This window comes from Calonectris borealis, chromosome 9 (genome assembly GCF_964195595.1).
Source record: "Calonectris borealis chromosome 9, bCalBor7.hap1.2, whole genome shotgun sequence".
In the NCBI taxonomy this organism is placed as follows: domain Eukaryota; kingdom Metazoa; phylum Chordata; class Aves; order Procellariiformes; family Procellariidae; genus Calonectris; species Calonectris borealis.
The window spans coordinates 27177205-27195256 of record NC_134320.1 but is presented as its reverse complement, the minus strand read 5'-3'; the positions used below and the strand labels follow the sequence as shown (position 1 = coordinate 27195256).

Below are 18052 nucleotides of genomic sequence, written 5' to 3'. Positions count from 1 at the left end.
ATCCAAAGAAATAAGATACATTAGAGATTAAAGGAGTATTTAAGGGAAGTTACAAGTCTAGGAAAGAGTTTCCTCTCAGGTAATACCTTTAAGCATTCATTGTTCCCGTCTCCACACAGAAAGGAGAATGGCTGAGCAAGTATTACCTAGGAAATGGGTTTTGCCTTCCACTGTTTTTTGTTAAAATTGCCTTTCAGTATTTTAAATAATCTTTAAATTCAGGGTAAAACCATCTACTTAGAGAAAATACAGAGACAGAATGATAAACAACTGTATGAGGCTTCATGGGGGGATTCCTTTATTTTGGGGTTGAGTTTAGGGACACACATGCTGACCAGGTCAGCTCACAGTAAAAGGGAATACAGCAGATTTTAGTCCTGCTGGAAAACCTTCCAATGTATCATGTTGTTCTACACTTCTGTTGCCTAAAATGCCAGGAACATTGATGCTTGGACATGTCACGTCTCTCCAGTCTTGTGTTTGTAGTGAGTTTGCGGCAACAGAAATTTTCTGTCCCTCAATGCAACAAATACTAACTAAGGTAGCATTGGAAAATTTGTGGCCTGTGATTAAAATAATGATGGGCCACTGGTATAGGCCAAATATATTACAATATTCAGTGGTTTACTGCCTCTGGAGGCTGTACGGTATATTCTGGTGGTATGTGGGTATTTAGCAAAGGGAAGACAAATTACCAATACAAAGGATCCCTGGTTTGTTTTGTGACAGGTTTACTTTGGTTACTGATGTGTAAAATTTTTCTCTGACGGATGCACTGTTAAGTGCATACACCTTGACGGATCGTGTTTCTTCATCTTTCTTCTTTTAGGTCACCGGTACTGCCAGTTGTTAAGGTTCAACATTCCGGTATTAAGTTGCAAACGAAACATCCTGCCAGACTAGCTTACACCTCGCCATCTGCAGACGCTATAAGGTAGATTTTTATCCCTTCTTCTTTGGGAAGGCAACAACTGTAGGCTCACCATAAGCGTGGCAGACTGTCTGACTGAATTGGCACTCCAACTGCCTGTCCAACGCTGTTGATAAGGGACCTGACTGTCTTTGCTCCCCCTCCTTCATCCGTGTGCTGGCTCCTCTCCCGGTGTTTCTCCTCCCATCCCTCTGCTTCCTGTCCAGACCTCCTCGCATCTGTTCCCCAGTTGCTCCTCAACTCTCAACACCCCCATGAACGCAACCTCTTTGTTGGCAACAAGTGCAGTGAAGCTGTAAACACTGTGCATTAAAAAAGGGAAGGAGGCTTGTTTGTGTTAGCAGATTTTTATGCAGAAAAATTTCTGTACTTGCCCCATCACGCACCCAGCCTTTACTTTCCACCAGCCCCTCTTCTTCTGTGTCCTCCAACCATCAGTACCTTCCCCAATATATCTTTTTTCCCCTCCTTCTCCCAAAGCAGTCCATTTCCTTCACTTCCATCTTCCCCTAGACTACTATCTCCTAGACTACATCTCCTAGACCAAGAGGCCGCCTACGATGCTTTTAGGGGGCAGATCACTTCCGTTTTAGGGGGCAGTCTTTGCTGTGAACAGCTTTACTTGCAAGGGTACAGGCTGGGGAGAAAGGCCACCACTGGTTTCTGTCCTGGTATGAATGGAAGATGATTCCTTTCAGATAAATTATTTTAAGGCAGAACTCAAAGACAGGTCTTAAAGCCTTGTAAATATTGCAAAGCCTGCAATAAAAATGGCACAGCTGGCAAACTGTGACTCACTGGGAGCCAAAAGTGTCTCTATTTATACCTTCTGCAAAAAGAGCAGCATTTTTCAATGAAGAGCTTAAGCCCTTTCCTATACAATTGCAAGGAAAACGATAAGGGCCCTCATACTATCTAGGATTATGGTATTTACACTGGGGTTATACCTGTGCTAGTTAAACTCATACCTTTCTTGGGTAAATATCTGTTAAGCCTGACCGCCGCACGGAGAAACTGCAAGGCTGGAGTGCTTGCTGTGGGTGTTTAAGGCTACGAGGTTATCCGAGGGACGCTGCAGTGGTTTTGAGGGGAGAGATTCCAGGCCAATGGAGCTTTCTGCCCACAGTGGCACAGACACCTGTATATCTCAATACAGAGCTGGTATAAGGAAAAGCCAAAGACAGGAAGAATTTTACTGATTTTACTGGTATTAGACCAGTCTACCAGGCTGCAGACTCACCACTATCACTTACTAGACATTGCTGTCTTGGAGGGATGCATGAATGAAGTATGAAGTAATTAAAATAAGGAGCAGACCTTTTGATTTATACCAAAGACCTTGTTACACTTTCTCCAGCCTGGGGACTGTGTTTCCATTCAGCTCGGTCACCAAGTTGTAGCAGTCAGCCTGTGTTTCTTCAGTTCTTCCCGTTCACAGCACAGGGGATAACCTCATCCCCAGGCACTCAGACACACCTGTAATGGGACTCCCTGGACTATCAGCAAGAATGCAAGCCGTCTTAACGCAGAGACTGCGCGGTCTCCAAATGAATGATAGAGGCTGAGATAAGTAAAAGACAAGCAGTCAAATTACAGTCTCTGTCCTCACCGCTAACACACTTCCACTGCATTTAATCTACCCAGAGACTTTCTCCGTTAGCAGGACTGTCTTGGAAATGCAGCAAACACAAGGGGCGTCTTGGGATAATGCAATTCTAGATGCATAATTTATAAAAGGAAAACATAGGAGAGAAGGAAAAAAAACATCTTAAACCAGCTGCTCAGTCAACGAGATGCAAGAATCCACTGTGTTACTGTGACATAGATACCTTTTCTGAAGGTACCCCATTTGCATTAATTCAAGGCCAGTTTTAAGCATAAGCAATAGCCCAAAGCTCCACACCTCCGGAGGTCTCACGCAGCCTTACCACCCAGGCCAATTACTTTGTAGCAATAATCAAAGGGAATGGCAGATCACTAGACAAACAAACTCTTGAGGCTAAAAATTCTGTATTTTAAACAGGACTTGTCCTAGAGAGGCTTCCACTTACATTTTTAAGCATTACTGGGTTTTATTACATTAATGCTGCAATCAGCTGGTGCTCTGAGTTGAAAGGGTCCTGCGTTATTAGCTCATCAGTTCCCAATATTCCAGAACAGGAGATAATTTGCTGTTATGCAATTTTAACTTAGTGCTCATTTGTCTACAAATTTGCATTTAAGTATTCAGTTGTGTTGTGGAAATGCCTTCCTGTTTAGAGGCCATAGGACTGTTACAACCAGCTATGAGTAAAATAAATAAAATTCAGCTTCTAAAGTCATTAAGCAATATTCAAATTATTTTCAGCAATTTCACCTCCAAGCAAAAAAAGCAAGAAGAGAAACCTGTAAAGCAGCTTTTATTGTTTTAAGTGGCAACCTGATTTTCTTGCTTGTTGACACATCTCTGATTAGGGCAGCCGAAAAGATAAATCATCATAAAAAAAAATCCCAGGTTTCATTTAAGAGCATGCCTAATCTAAAAAAAAAAAAATTATTAATAACCTTAGTTCCCAGTGTTAGAGCTACTGTTTGGTGTCGTAGTCTGAAGATGCGAGTGTTAGGTACTTTACTGTATTATTTCTACTTTGAGCGATGGGGTTTTGGGGACTTTGTTCACACTAGCAGTCTGCAACTCTGACTGGTGTCTGCACAGCACATGGCAAGATGCACCTGCTGGGAAATTCCTGTGGAAAGAAACATTCTTGCAGGGGAACTGGGATAGACTGGTTTCCAAAGAATGCTTGAAAAACACCTTACACCCTCAGTAGGAGAGTTTGGTTGACTTACTTACACATACAGAGAAAAAGGGTTTGCAACATACAGTCAGGTCTAGACTGGGGAAAAACAAACCCTGGAGCTGGAGATAGCTCCGTAATTATTAAACAGGTGGTCTCTGATGCTTTGAATGTAAAGTAGGGACAAGTGTTATAAACAAGGTAGGAAGGAAAAACAAGCAAACAATCAATCCATCCCCAAAATGCAAACATTTAATTGGTTAAAATTGGCCATTTACTAGATTATTGCTGTGATAGCACAGAAGTAAGAGTTGGTTGGTCTTGCAGAATCCTAAGGGATTACACTTGTGCTGAAGCTTAAATAAAATCCTGCCACGGGCCCTGAGGCTTGTATTTGGTCTCGCATGCAGGACACCTACAACATGTAGGCTCCAAATAGCAGGTGTGACAAGGCAAAGTGCAATAATTATTTTAAAGTTGTCTTTAATACGTAAATAATTTCAGCTATTAGAAGAGGAATGGGTAGTCATCCCCCTTGGGTATTGAAATATATGTCCTTTCTGCAAGTTATTTATCTGTAATTGTTCTTACTTATTTGTAATTTTATTGTGTTAGATGGGTTTGTTCTACTCAGACAGAATATCCTGACTTATCCAAGGCACCAATCTTGTCCCTCTTAATGTAACATAACTCTGGGATTAACCCATTGATTTTAGGTAGACTGATGTACCTGAAAATGCAAATAGAACAAAGGGATTCACATTCCCAGTCCATCATGAATTTCCTTTAATATGTTTTATTCAGTGAGCACCAAGCATAGCACATAAGGAATGAAATACAGATCCTGTGGACCAGTAATTGGGAAGAAATTTAGATGAGGCAGCAGTTAAAATTGTGCAGAGAATCCAAATGCCAGCATTTCCCAGGGACACCGTCTCAGTCTGTTCCTCTATTGCATCTGTGCTGCTCAGATTTCCCATACGCAGCGTGGCCCGTGGCCATATAGCATCAGCTCAGCCTAGAAAGCTGCCTATTGCCTGCTGCCAAGCAGAACCCTCATGTTACTGTAGTGCTTACGCGTGGATATTTAAATGTACCCTAAAGTTTGTTTTCACAGGGAGGTAATGCCAGAAAAAGAATGTGAATGAGAACAGCAGCAATAATCCCAGCATAGCTCCCACTACGGACAAGTATGCACCATTAAAAATGTCTTTACATATAGATTTTAATAAATAACCCCCCCACCTCTAATTTTGGAGTAAAAATGCACAGTAGCAGTGAGGCCGTCTCTGGTTTCTCTTCCTGAGCATTCATCTTCCTGAATCAGCAGCTCATCGCACATTTGGCCATACATTACTGCCAGCTACTGTGCTACAGGAATTGTAAAGTCTTATTACGTACGTGTTCTTGCCACCATCCATGCAACACCAGAATGAAGTTCAGAGCTGATGAAATTTTCTTGCTGTACATGACTCAGACATTTTGCATGTGGGTGAACATGGTTCAACTGTGCCTATGGGGTTTTTTTGAAAAAATCTTCCAGGAGTGGAAAAATACTTCAGGAGTGGAAACGGTAAGGCAGAAAAGGCAATGGCATTTTCAGCCACATTTCTGCTTTACCTTGCTCAGAAGAATGAACTCCAGCAGTTTCCTAATCTGTCAGTACTAACCCTCCTTCCTGCTGACCTTAGTGGTAGCACATAGGTGCTATTTTGTTTATTTTAAATGGAAAAAGTTACATAACACATACAAGACCTAGGAGTCTAGCAAACACCGTTTGCTGTTGACAAAGAGACTTCCTTTTACCTCCAGTAGCTTCAAACAAGGCAGCAAAGCACTCACTGGCACTACAGGAGTGGCAATGCCACACCCGCACAAAACCTGACCCAGACTTCCTCATCTCCAGCTCTGAACACAAACCTAGTCCGCATGTGCATGCTGCTTGAACAGCTCTTCAGTAATACTGTGGTCCCAAGCCTTGGTTTGGTGCTGTAATTTAGCTGCATCTGTAGCTGGAGCAAACGGATTCTTGTCAGACTCTCTCTCCACCTGGATTGCAGTACACACAGATGATTTCTGAAATACTATTTGCCCCTTCAGTCAGGTTACACAGATTGAGTGTATGATGGCCTACAACAATGCCGGAAGTAATTTTAAATGTGATATATAAACTGTTGACCCTAAAGAAAGGAGAGGATGATCTGCAGCACCCATCGGGATTTCATTTGGAGAGGGGCTCCCAACCATTCAAGTAACAGCACAGCAGTTGAAAGCAGTTAATGTTTTAGACTGATTTCATGCCTTAACTACTCCCTGAAAACTGTAGGCTGCTCTTAGCAAAAAAAAAAAAAAAAACCAAAACACATTTAAAAAAAAAAAAATCAACTCCCCCTAACTTTGAAGCCTGGCTGATTTATTGGTGCACTCTCCTTTCTCTACTCAGGCACGGAGGAAGGAGAAGATGCAGCTTCTCTATAACAAAAACATTCTTGGAGCAGCTCTGTCCCATTTTCTTCCAAGGCCAAATTAATTTTTCAAAGAATTTCCTGTTCTTCCCTCCTCTGAAGTTTCCTCAGTCATTTTCTTATGTAACTAGCTGCTTCTTACAATTGATGTACAACCCCCTTCCTTTCCAGCTTTCTGTGGGCTGGGCACGTTCTGGGCTCTAAATTCCCCCACCCTGTGACAGGACTTGCATGTTGGAGCAGAACTGGCCTTCGGTGATAAGCTCTGCCAGAGAAGAGAGGTAAATTGGCAAGTTGAAATCTCAGGGCAAGCTTTCCCTGTATGTTCAGTTTATTACATGGTTTTGAACAGAGCTGATTCCCAAGCAAGACCTCAAATTTGTGACTAGAGACCAACACCAGGTTTAAATTGCAAATACTTAAAAATTGAGAGTTCTTGAAGAACTGTTTCAGGAGGTATCTTAAAGGGGCTTTGGCTTTGCTCTTGGTGACAAGCCTCAGTTCCTGCAAGACTTTTCAGATTTGGGAAATCGGCTAGATCCTTCAAGGGGACTTTAAAGTTCAGAAGGTTGTGTAAACACATCACTCTATAAACAAAATAGCTAAAATTTTTGGGCTGTACAAAAAGATTTACTTTCAAATGTAGTTCTTATTTTACTCAGACTTTTTTGGTTTGCTCTGAGTCATTCCTGAAGCAGTTGAAAATAATAGCTGGTCTTGGGTTATATGTAATATGAGAAGGTGAATACTGTCATAGTTATGACAGGTATTAGTGGAAAACAGGTACCGAACTCTTGTGCAAGTGCATCTCCTTTGAGATCTAATGAAAGGAAGTAGTGTTGCACCATGCCAGTTACTGGTCTAAAAGGGGAAAAGAAAAATGAAGTGAGATCCTTGCAACAGAGAAGAAGTAAAAAGGGAGATTCACATTTTTCACAGAAACGGATTTAACCCCATAGGTGCAGTAAGGAACAACTTCCTTTGCAGGCCACTTCATCCCCATGAGCAAACGGTTTTGAAAACTATTGGTAGAGCAGAATACCCTTCAAACATGGGGGAGAGCAAAGCCATCCCTAATTTTTGGAGGGGAGGAAACAAGGAATACTCCTGTCAGGTAGCAGGGCAAGACAAGGCTCTTCAGAGTTGCAACAGGCTGCTGTGCCAAGTTCCCCTGAAAAGCAGTAGGGTCTGATTTACAACGTGCTTTACTAGAGCAGACAGCATGGGTGAAGAGAAAGGAGGAGTGACCCGCTGACATCTTCAACGTGTATATTGCGCACGCCTATACACACGCACACGAGGCAGTGGGAGCTGCGGGAGCAGAGAAGCGACCACCTGCTAAGCGGGGCAAGGCAGGTTCCCCTCTGCGGGGACGCAGCCGAGCATCATGTCACAGCCCAACTGTGTGGCCTCCTCTCCTCCCGGGGCACTGGTTTGGGGAATATTCACTTGGCTCTACACCAGGAGTGTGGCCAGGCTTGAGGTATGCAACTACTGCACAAATTAAAAGCTCGGTAAAAACTGGATTGGCAGAACATAGTGCAGAGCAATGGATGCTTTTTCCTATCAGCCAGCTGGAGCACCTGAGTCTTGGTGCCGTTCACTACATCACATATCCTAGACACTTTTTGGGCACAGGGGTGATGGAGCAAGTATTCCCGTGGCCCTGAGCTGCTCTCCAGGCACCCTTTTACCACATCTCCCATTGCTTCTGGATGAACGACATACGCACTCTGTGCAGAGCTTCCCTGCATTTCTCTGTCAAAACTGCACCATCTAGAAATCATTCCAAGGACTCACAGAATTGCTCTCAGACATAGTTATTTGTGCCACACTCATGATATTCATGAGCAAAAGATAAACAAGCATCCCAATTCCTAAAGCATTTTAAAATACACAGTCTAAAGTACCACGCATGCTGATTAAGTGAAGTAGTAGCATTTATCACAGGGATTCTCCTCTCTACTATCCCAACTCTGCTTACACAACAGGGAGGTACTCTTGCACCTACTTCACACTGAAGGATTACTAGAAGCAACCAGCAACTCCAAGAAAACCAAAGAGCAGAAGTCTACAAACAATGAGTATTGCCACCACAATGGTACGAGTAGCACCTTCACCTTTCCTCCTCCACCACCCCCCACCTATTTCAACCTTTTTACTTCTGGGTGTTTGACTTGTTTTCAGTGAATCCCTGCTAAGGCAAACCATCCTGACAGCTGCACCAGCAACAAACCCTGGAAATCTCCAACTGCAGGACTACAGCAACAAGTCCAGCAAGACCTTGCTGAAGGCTGTATGTCCTTCTGTCATGCCACCAGCTCCCTTCAGGAAGGCATGCAGAGCAAATCCTGGAGGCTCTACTGCTGCCGCTCCTGCTCTAAGGCCTTTGCTCCAGCGCTCCTTCCCGAGCTGCTTGTGAACGGCCGATGGCAGCGCAGGGTACGCAGCTCGGTCAAGGTCACCGGCCCCTGGACTTGGGGAAGCCCTGGGACAGCGCCTCCGCCGCGATGCCCTTGGGCGAGCGGAGCCGGGGCTGGCCGCGGGCACCGGGCCGTGCGGGACGCCCCGCCGCCCCCTGGTACGGCAAAGCCGGGGCCCCGCGCCCCCTGGCACCGCGCCGCCCTCACCTCCGCTCCGCGGGACACCGCACACCGCTCCGCGCACCGCCACTCCCCAACCCGACGCTGCCCGCGCCGCCGCGCTTAAATACCTACCGCCCCGCTCCGCGCCCCGCCGGCGCGGCCGAGCCGGGGGCCGGTCCCCGCCGCTCCGCGCCGCTCCGCGCCGCTCCGCTCCGCCCCGCCCCGCCCCGCTGCCGCAGCAGCTGCGCGCCTCTGGCTGCTGCCCTTCGCTCGGGTTTGCAGCGCGGAGCCGCGGCGTGGAGCGGGGGGGAGCGGAGCCGGGCTGGGGGAAACCCGTGGGATTTAGCGGGCTGTCACCTCCGGGGCGCGGAGCCGTGATGTTTAATGTTTTCCTGCGATCCTGCGTCTATAGGCGGCATCTGTTTAATGCACTTGCGTAATGCACTTCTGCCCGCTGCCGGGAGCCAGGGCGCTCCGGTGAACCGAGCACCGGCTGTAGCAACCCTCCCCTGGACATCTGGCGCCAAACCGGCTTTTAGTTACTCTTAATGCTTTATATCATACGCATACCTTGTAATATATAAACTTGTAATATAGATTATAATATAGCTGGGGGAGGCTGGCTGAGCGAAAGGGTGCACAGGGTTGCTTGGCAGGTGCCTGGGAGCTCCCCGGCTCGAAGGGGCTGAGTGGGGAAGACCCGAGTGTTGGAATGTGCTACAGCATGGCTGTGAGAAACCAGTGTTACGGGTGTGTAGAGAGGGAAATGGTGATAATGTATCAGATGAGGTGTTTCCAGAGAAGAGAGATATGGATGGACAAGTACTTACAAGACTTCATCTGAAATCCCGTGAAATACTACATGACGCTGCTAACCATGAGGCTTAGGTTTCCTTAGTTTATTCTTCCCCCAATATAAAAAAGCATGATTTAGTGTCCTGCTCGCTACCAAAGAGCTACTTAAGAACTTAACTTTGCAGTATAAGTGAGAGATAAAAGTAACAGAAACTCTTTGTTCACTGTTTTCCCCTCCGGCAGCAGGATACCAGGTACGATCTCATTCACTAAGCAAAGCAATCGCAGAGACCTGATCTTGACAGGCTGATCCTATTTCTCAGCCTTCAAAACTGTTACTACATGACACTAATTAAGTGATAAACGAGTGGCATTAAGAAAGGGTGGGTTTTGTCTTGTGTTCTTTCATTTAAGATTACGGTTTTTGCTCGTGGGCTATGGCTTCGGTTTTGGGGCCAGCAGGGTAGTGCCGCTTGAGATGAGGGATCCCTGGATTGCTCCTGGTGACGTCTCCAAAATAAGTTTTGCCAGTGTAGTGTCTGCACCCAAAACCTCGCACTGGTACTGTAGCAAAATGAACAGCTCGTGCAGAATGAGCAAATTCCTTGCCAGGTACATGGGCACGAGCCAGCATCCCGTTTAAATGGACCCATCAGATGAATCTTGTAGAGTGTGCTGGCTCTGAGCGCAGCGTGGCAGGCTCAGTGAAACACCTGCACTTTTCACCGGAGCAGGGAGGCTCCAGGCACTGCCGTGTGGGCTCGTGCATGCTGTTTGGATGTGCTGCCAGCCTAGATCCCAATTTCTGTAGCGCTGGGAACAGCTGGTTGTCCTGCTCTGCTCTGAGCTGTTGAAGGAGCATGGCAGCAGCTGCTGTACAAAGCCTTCCTGTAAAAACTGCCTAAGCCAGGCACACCTGGGCATGGGGACATGCCGCGACTTATATGTGTAGCAGGAGCTACAGAGAAGCTCCCGTTGCCTTTGAGGGCAAAAATCCTTAACTTCAGCATCCCGGGTTTGAAAATGAGGGTGTTGCAAATATGGTCCAGGTGCAGGTGGGACCAGGGCTGTCGCTGGTGCCAGGTCCTTGCCCTGTTTGGCAGCGAGCAGCTCCCACAGCCAAGGGGAGGGACCATCCCAAAGAGCTTGGGAGCCCATGGGTGTAGCGTGGTCTGCACATCCTCAGCCATGGCACTGAGCTATCCGGGGCCCTGCCCCTCTCCCTGCCTGACCCTTTAGGGGCACATCCCCTTCCATGGCAGAGGGGTGAGCTGGGCTGAGGGAGTAATCAGCTGAAAAGTAAGTTTAATTTTGCTCGTGACTCTCTGTGCCACAGAGGTGAGAGCAAATGGCCAGGGGCAGTGTGGGGATGTGGCTGATGAAGCAGCGCTCTGAGGGTTTGACCACAGCCTGTTTGGCTGTAGGCACTGAGGTCTTTTTGGCTCATGGCTGTGCTCACACCGCAGAAGAAGCCACACAGAGACACCCCAAAGGCAGTGGGTACCGCAGTGAACCCGGGGGCTGGAGCCAGCCACGGCGTTGTTTTCACATTTACGAGGAGAGCTGCCTTTTTGTGAGAAAAAGAGCTCGTGCTGGTAAATCGCCTACTTTTCTGTGCAACAAGCTGCCTCTCTTAAAGATGTGCCTTTGCGGGTGAGCTGAAGTTTGCGTGTTTTCTGCAGCTGTGCAGTAATTTGTCCAGCTCATTGCTTCACCCTGCCAGAGGTGACTGTCACCACAGCTCTGCCTGCAGAGCTGGTTGTGGCCACGCTCCCCAGTCTGTCTCTGCCTGAAGCTGCTGGGTCAGCGGGGACCTGCCTGCAGAGAGGGGTGGCTCGTCCCGAGAGTGTGGCTAGGGGAGCTGGGGTCACCTCCAGCACAGTGGGGCCACTGTATCGCTGTTCTGGCACTGGCTGATGTCCTGTGAATCACGGAAGGCCATAAAGGCACGCAAACTGTTTCAAGGGCTAGATATAACTGCTGTTATTAAAGTTGTTCTTTTGAACACATTTTAATGATGCTTTGAAAATGCTCTTTCCTCAGTTAATATCTTTAAAAGGCACTTACACAAACAAAGCTGCACAGGTGGCAAAAGGGCAATCAGGATGTGACGCTTTCGTTCCCAGCTCAAAGAGCGAGAACAGTGCCTCTTTCTTCTGCTGCTATTTTTATAGATGTTGACTGCAGAACTGATGCTTGCTTAGTCTTTGCTCTTAAAAAATACTTACGCAGAGGCTTTGTTTTAAACTTACAAGTAGTTGTACCCCTTTCTAGCTCGAAGCAGCGCTCCCGTCAGTCCCAGAGTACTACGGGAGCCAGCATTGTGTCTGTGCATGCAGCTCAGCTTGGTAAAATACCTGGTGCCCGAGTGGACAGTGCTTGAAATGGCAAGTTTTTGCCAGTGATGTAGCAGCGGGTGGGTATCACTTACACCAATCCCGTAAAAATACTTGCAAAAACATTCTCAGTTATCAGAGCACTTGCTCCACACAGGGTATTTTTCAAAGAGGAGTTTACAAATAACTTTCCCACAGTCTCATTATCACCCCGATCATCTGTTACTGTCTTGCTTCACTCGGTCCCGCTGATGGTTGCCAATTTATATAAAATGAAGATTCAGTGTGTATATGAATGCTTCACACTTGTCTTTTGACACACACTATATTATCAAATGGAGAAGGATTTGCCTTACAATGAATTACAGATTTGCTGATAACCAGGTGTTGTTAAGACAAGACAGGGCTGCAGGGGCGCTGCCAAGCGCTTGCTGGTGTTTCAAGGGCTGGTGTTTCCAAAGGGAGGAACCTCACCGAGGAGGATGGTCAGAACTGCCTCCTGATTGAATTCAGGATTAATAACTCTTGCGTGAGAAGTAGGACAGGATTTAATCTAAAGGAAGCTGTGGTTTGATTTATCGTGCATTGCTGCTGAGAGAGGGAAGGCTCTTTCCCTTCACCCACTGTTTCTCCCTGAGCTCCCTGGTCCTGTTGGTCTCCTCCACTTACTGACCCAGGAGAAGCCTGCTGACTTGCACCTTGGAAGAAATGAAAAGCAAAGCAATGAAACAGGAACAAAAAGAAAGTGAGCAAAAAAAGGAAATGGAAAGTTAACTTTTCTACTAGACCAGCTGGAGCAGCCACGGTTTGAAAGGGAGAGACTTCATGTGGTCAAATAAATACATTTAAAAAAGCATCTAAATCCCTTGCCAGCAGCGTGCAGTGAGACGGGAGGCAGGTGCCGATGCGCCGGGTTTGGGCGCTCCCTCTCCCATGTGTTTGCCCCTCTCTGCAGGAGCCGTGTTGGCAAGTGGGTGGGTTTGCTTGGCCGGGCTCAGACGTGCATCCCCCCCAGCCCTCGTCCCTTGCATTTACCAGCACAGTCCCTGCTGCGGGACGGCCCTAGGGCTGTGGAGGCCCTGAGCAAAGGAGCCAAAAACCCTCCCAATGCCTTAAAAACAGGCCTATACAATAAAAGATGAGTAACGCCAATAAGCTAGGCCTAGCCGTTTCCTTCCTTGGGGTTGCCATCCCCTCGCTTCAAACCTGCTTGAACCTCAGGCTTCTCTAAGAGTCTTGTGCTTGTCATGGTAAAAGTCATCCCAGAGTTGTTACTTGTATAAAGTATATAAAAATAAGGCAGTTTGTTTCCTTGTCTCCCCAGGGCTTGGTGCTCTGGAAGATCTGCTCCTTTCCTTGTTTTACCTCTGGGGATTTGTGTTAATTATTACTGGGGATTTGAGCTCCTGCAGGAAACATCCAGATTACCCCCTTGAGACAGGAATGAAATCACTTACCTGCCATAAAGGCTAACAAAACATTTATAAAGTCACAACTACAGTCTTTGAATATTTCATGAGTCTTTAGGCTCTGTCACACCCTGCTGCAGAAATACTTGCCAACAGGCAAGTTTTCTTTCCAGCTCGGGTCAGCGGGTGGCTGGATTGCACACCAGGGCAGGCTTCGCTGTCCAGGTGCATTTCCATCCCATTTCCTTCTGCTAGCTCCTGCAGCTTGCCTTTGCCCGCATGACTGGGATTCAGCACGTGGATGTTGAATTTGAGCAGGAGCTTAGGTGTCTTCTGTAGCAGTTGCTTTCTTGCCGGGGAGCACCGTTCTGCGCGTTACTGCTGCATTGCTGCTGCCTGCGGGCTGGCTCCTGCCAGCGGGCACAGAGGTTTCTGCAGTGCCCCTGCCCCTCGTCCTCTGCTGGTTATTTCACTCACACGTGCTGGCTTCATCCATCCTGGAAAGTAAACCACCGGGCTGTGAGGCTGCTCGTTAGGGATTAAGGTGACTCTTTGAGGGTAGAAAGGGATGAATGTTCTAAAAATAAAGATCTTAATTTGTTAGCTGTCTGTGTTTGTGTCATAGTCAATGTGTGCTTTGGGTATTTGAATGTCAAATATTTACTAAGTCATGTCAAAGTGCCACAATGATGCTTTTATTAACTCCACTACGTAGTCTGCACCTGTCTTCTGCAGATGGTAGATCTTTCTTTCATGCAGTCTTATTTTGGATAAGTATATTTTAACTTCAAGTGCAGGAGCAAAATAACTGCAGGGTCCTCTGAAAGCCTGGTTACCTGAGGAGACGTAAGGCTGTTCCTGCAAACCTAACAAAACAACAGGCCCAAACTCTTTTCCTTTTGCAATAGTGAGATATCTGGATATATTTTTTCAGCTCTTGTCTAGCTGGTCAGACTGTCTTGATTAATGGAAAGGAAACTTCCAGAGTACGCATAAGGCTTGGTTTGTCTGAGTTTGCAGAATATTCCTGTAAAACATCCCTGGGCTGGGATGCTGGGCAGAGGTGATGCTCTGGCTAAACCTTTGATTATTGTCCCAATTTGGTGTTACTCTTGTGGTCCTGTTGAAAGTCACAGACCGATCTCCTGACAAAACTGCATTTAAAGTCAACCTGACAAATTAAAGAACAACCTTTTATCTAATTATAGGGCAGATTAAATAAGGCAATCACCTCTGTGGGGTGTGTGTGACAAGTATTTATGGGTGATTATCTCTCTACTGGCTTTAGCTGAACACCCCATCAGTCTATACTTTCTATTTTGGGAATTAGTATTAGTGCAAAGGTGCCCGTAAGGCAGGGAAGGCTGTGTCGACCCTGGCTGGTCGGGCAGTGGTGGCAGCAGTAGTCAGGTCTGATCCTGCCTCGTGGTGCAATTTCTCTTGGAATTTTGTGCAAGGTAAGATCCACGGTCTGGTGTGGGAAATTATGTTATAAGGGAAACTGCTTATACGTAGCATACAGCAAATTCATGATTATTTATAAGCAGCCTATCACTTGTCCTCATAAATATCAATATTAACTGGTATTTTGGGTAAATTCCAATTGGTGTATCTCTGCCTGTACCCGAGCTAGAGGAGGGGCTGGGTGGCATTCTGAGATCAGGTACAACAAGTAATTAGAAGGTAAAGGATTAATCAGCTTTGAGTACAAGGGCTGGGCGGGATCTATAATCCTGCATGAGTCAGATCCTCACATCACTCTCTGCTCTTGATGTGACAATATTAAATTGCTACAGCCAGTTTAATGGTCTGTATGAGCGTGTGTGTGATCTCTTGTTGTAATTGTAATCTTGTTATTGACCTATAGAAGATCTGAACATGTCCATACTCACATCCTCATTCAGACATCAGGTGTGAGTATTTGTGCTTATGGATTAAAAATACTTCTAAGTGCTACCGGAAAATTTATTGTTTCATTGGCATACCTACTTGCCACGAAGTTTGTTCATTTGAATAATTTGAATAAGACAAAACAGGAGGAGGAGTGAATGCAAATCAATATTGTTTTTGGATGAATATTCACAAGTAGGTCTAGTTATTGCAGAATTCTTTCTTTCTTCTTAGCAGAGTGGCTCATCTACGAGATCTTGATTTCTGATAGGCAAAGCTGCTCTAAGTGTCAACCAGGGATGTTCATACCTCCAAGACACAAGCCATTCGTCTTCCCACATCTGCTGGATGACTTGCACTATTACCTAACTTCATCCAGTGGGTAGGCAGCAACATATGACTATGGCAGTGAATGTGTGGTTTGCTCCTAGAACTGCTTCTTAAGTGTTTTAGAGAAAAATGAAGTTTCTTTGGGAGTTTAAGGCAGCTGTGTTTTGTGATGGTCTGGAAGGAATTGCCCATTGAACCGCAGTGCCAGCCAGTTTTGCAGCTCCTCTGGGTTGCACCCAGTTGCTGGAGAAGGCTTTCACCTTCATTTTAAAAACACGCAATTCCATCCACTATCTGTTTCATCTCTCATGCTCTTTCGCAATGCTGTATGAGTACAGCCAGCCTTGTGATTAATCCTACTCGTTCTGATACCAGTTTGCCATGGGAAATTTTCTTAAAATGAGCAATTCTCTGTTCTTAGCAAGAGTTTGGTTTTTTATTTGTTTTTTTCCCCTGTATACCTTGACCATACAGATTCAGCCTTTAGTACTGCTCTCAATGGAAACAAGTTTGAAAAGTGTAGGTCTCACAGATACCTGATTTTTCATGTTTTATCTATTAATCACGTATACTCAGTGTTCAAAAATTCCATTTTTGTCTAGCAGCTGTTGGTAAGTTATTCTGGGAAAATGTTTGTTGTCTCCTGTTGTGCTTGTCCTGGATGGAGCAGGATGCTCAGGATGCAGAGCATGATGTCTGGGGTCTGTGGGGGTGATTAAGGCTTAGGACTGGGATGTTTGCTTCATCTTTGGATGGTGTGGGTTGTAAAACCATCCTGGGCAGGGCTGTTGGGAGCACTTGGAGTGCCCTCTTGTGATAAGCCTCTGGCTGAAGCACCAGTTCCCCACATTTTCTGAAACCTCTTGTGTTATCCTTCTCCATCCCACCTTCTGCCCCATCATCTCTGTTTCTTCACAGCTGCACCTGCCAACGTGGAAACCCTCTTCTTTGTCTTTCAGCTCTGCTTGTAAAAATATGCTACATTTCACCACGAGGTCTGGTATATGGCAAAGCTTGTCACTACATTTGGAGTCCAAACTAGGCTCTACCGCCTCCGTGCAAACAAGAGCTACTGCTGTAGAAGTCCTTCCCAGTGAGGCACGTTTTGCTCTTTCTCCCTTGTCAAGGCCTGTTATGGGAGATGGAAAGGAAGTTACTCTGCTCCTGCCCTAATCACAAGATCTAAAAAATACAATGTATTTTATAATTTACTTATAATTTATGATTATTATACATTCCCCTATATTATTCATTTGGAGATACTTTTGCTGCCTCTGCTGCTGCTGGGTGAGGTGCAGAGGAGGTGGAGAGGTTTGCATGGTGGCTCCTCGCAGGAGATCTTCAGGGGAAATTAGGATAAATGTGTGTGGGAGAAAGATGGATGGTGCTTTGGTGGGTGGGAGTGTAACCCTGCAGAGCATGAGGTACTCCTGCTTATGAAAGTCCCGTAACAGAGCTGTGGCAGAGCCAGAAGATGCTCTTCCAGCCCCACGCTGGCAACTGCAGCCACCGCACAGGAGACCATGGGTGGTTATGGTTTTTGGGAGATGCAAATCCGATGTGCGTCTCACTGCGTCTCTGAGCGTGCTGAGGTGTGACATGCGCCCCAAACCACGATGTTGTTCTCACAGTGCCTCTCGCCTCTTGTTAGATGGGGAGCTGTGTTTCTAAGCTAGTTAATTTTCACCTTGCATGGGTATTAGGTGTCCGTTCCAAAGAAATCAGTGGGAATCTTTTCTCTGACTTCGGTGTTGATCCAAAATCCCTTGCATCTAGTTTGTATGTCAGAAAAAAAAAATTCTCTGCCTCCCCGTTGCCTTTTAATTTTGTAAATACTATAAACTCCCAACAATTTTTGAGTCCAGCACACACACAGACAATTTTGTTCCCAGATTTTTTGCTTCCTGTCAGGATTTTAAGGTTGCAGCATGCGACTCTTTAAAACACTGTGACTTTAAGTTCTGTAACCTTGCTTTATTACAAAACATACATTTGCCAGAGCAAAGAAGAATTTGGGTTAAAGGAAAGTAGATATTTCCATTTCCTTATTTCCAAGGGGTGTCGCAACACTTCCCGATGTAAAATAACCTGCAAAGGAGTCTGCGTCACTGCGTGTCAACATTGTGCCACAGAGGAGCAGGACAAGATTCTCTGCTGAATCAAATTTGCCGTTGTGGAGATCTATAAGCCCTTTGTCTCATAAGATGCTAATTAACTTGGGTAGTTTCAGGCTGACTGGATTTCACAGTATTAAAATAGATAATGATTGCAGTGTTTATTATGGAATAATAAGCGTAGGACAAAAGCTTTTGCTAATACAAGGCACTTTGCCTTGGACAGGCTGTGTCCGACAGTGAGACATTGCCATCTCTTGGGCAGGTGCAGCCTGAACATAGACTTTGTTTAAAACCTACGATAATTAAAAGCCCAGCAGTGTAGCTGAGGAGTAGGAAAGGGCTGAGTCTATCACCGAGTCCAGTATCCCGGTATTTTAGTTGATGCTATTCATAAGTATACATCTTAATACTGGCAAG

The 18052-nt window shown here is 45.9% G+C and overlaps 1 protein-coding gene across 2 annotated transcripts in view; it reads left to right on the top strand.

Annotated features, from left to right (window-relative positions):
• OTOL1 (otolin 1) overlaps positions 1 to 18052 on the top strand; it is a 51973-nt gene that overhangs the window by 18790 nt on the left and 15131 nt on the right. Inside the window, exon 2 of one of the 2 annotated variants that reach the window (XM_075157446.1) lies at positions 830 to 934. The exons of the other annotated variant lie outside the window; for it this stretch is intronic. The gene's annotated coding sequence lies outside the window, so the exon portion shown is untranslated. The remainder of the gene's footprint in view (positions 1 to 829; positions 935 to 18052) is intronic. 2 annotated transcript variants of the gene reach the window in all.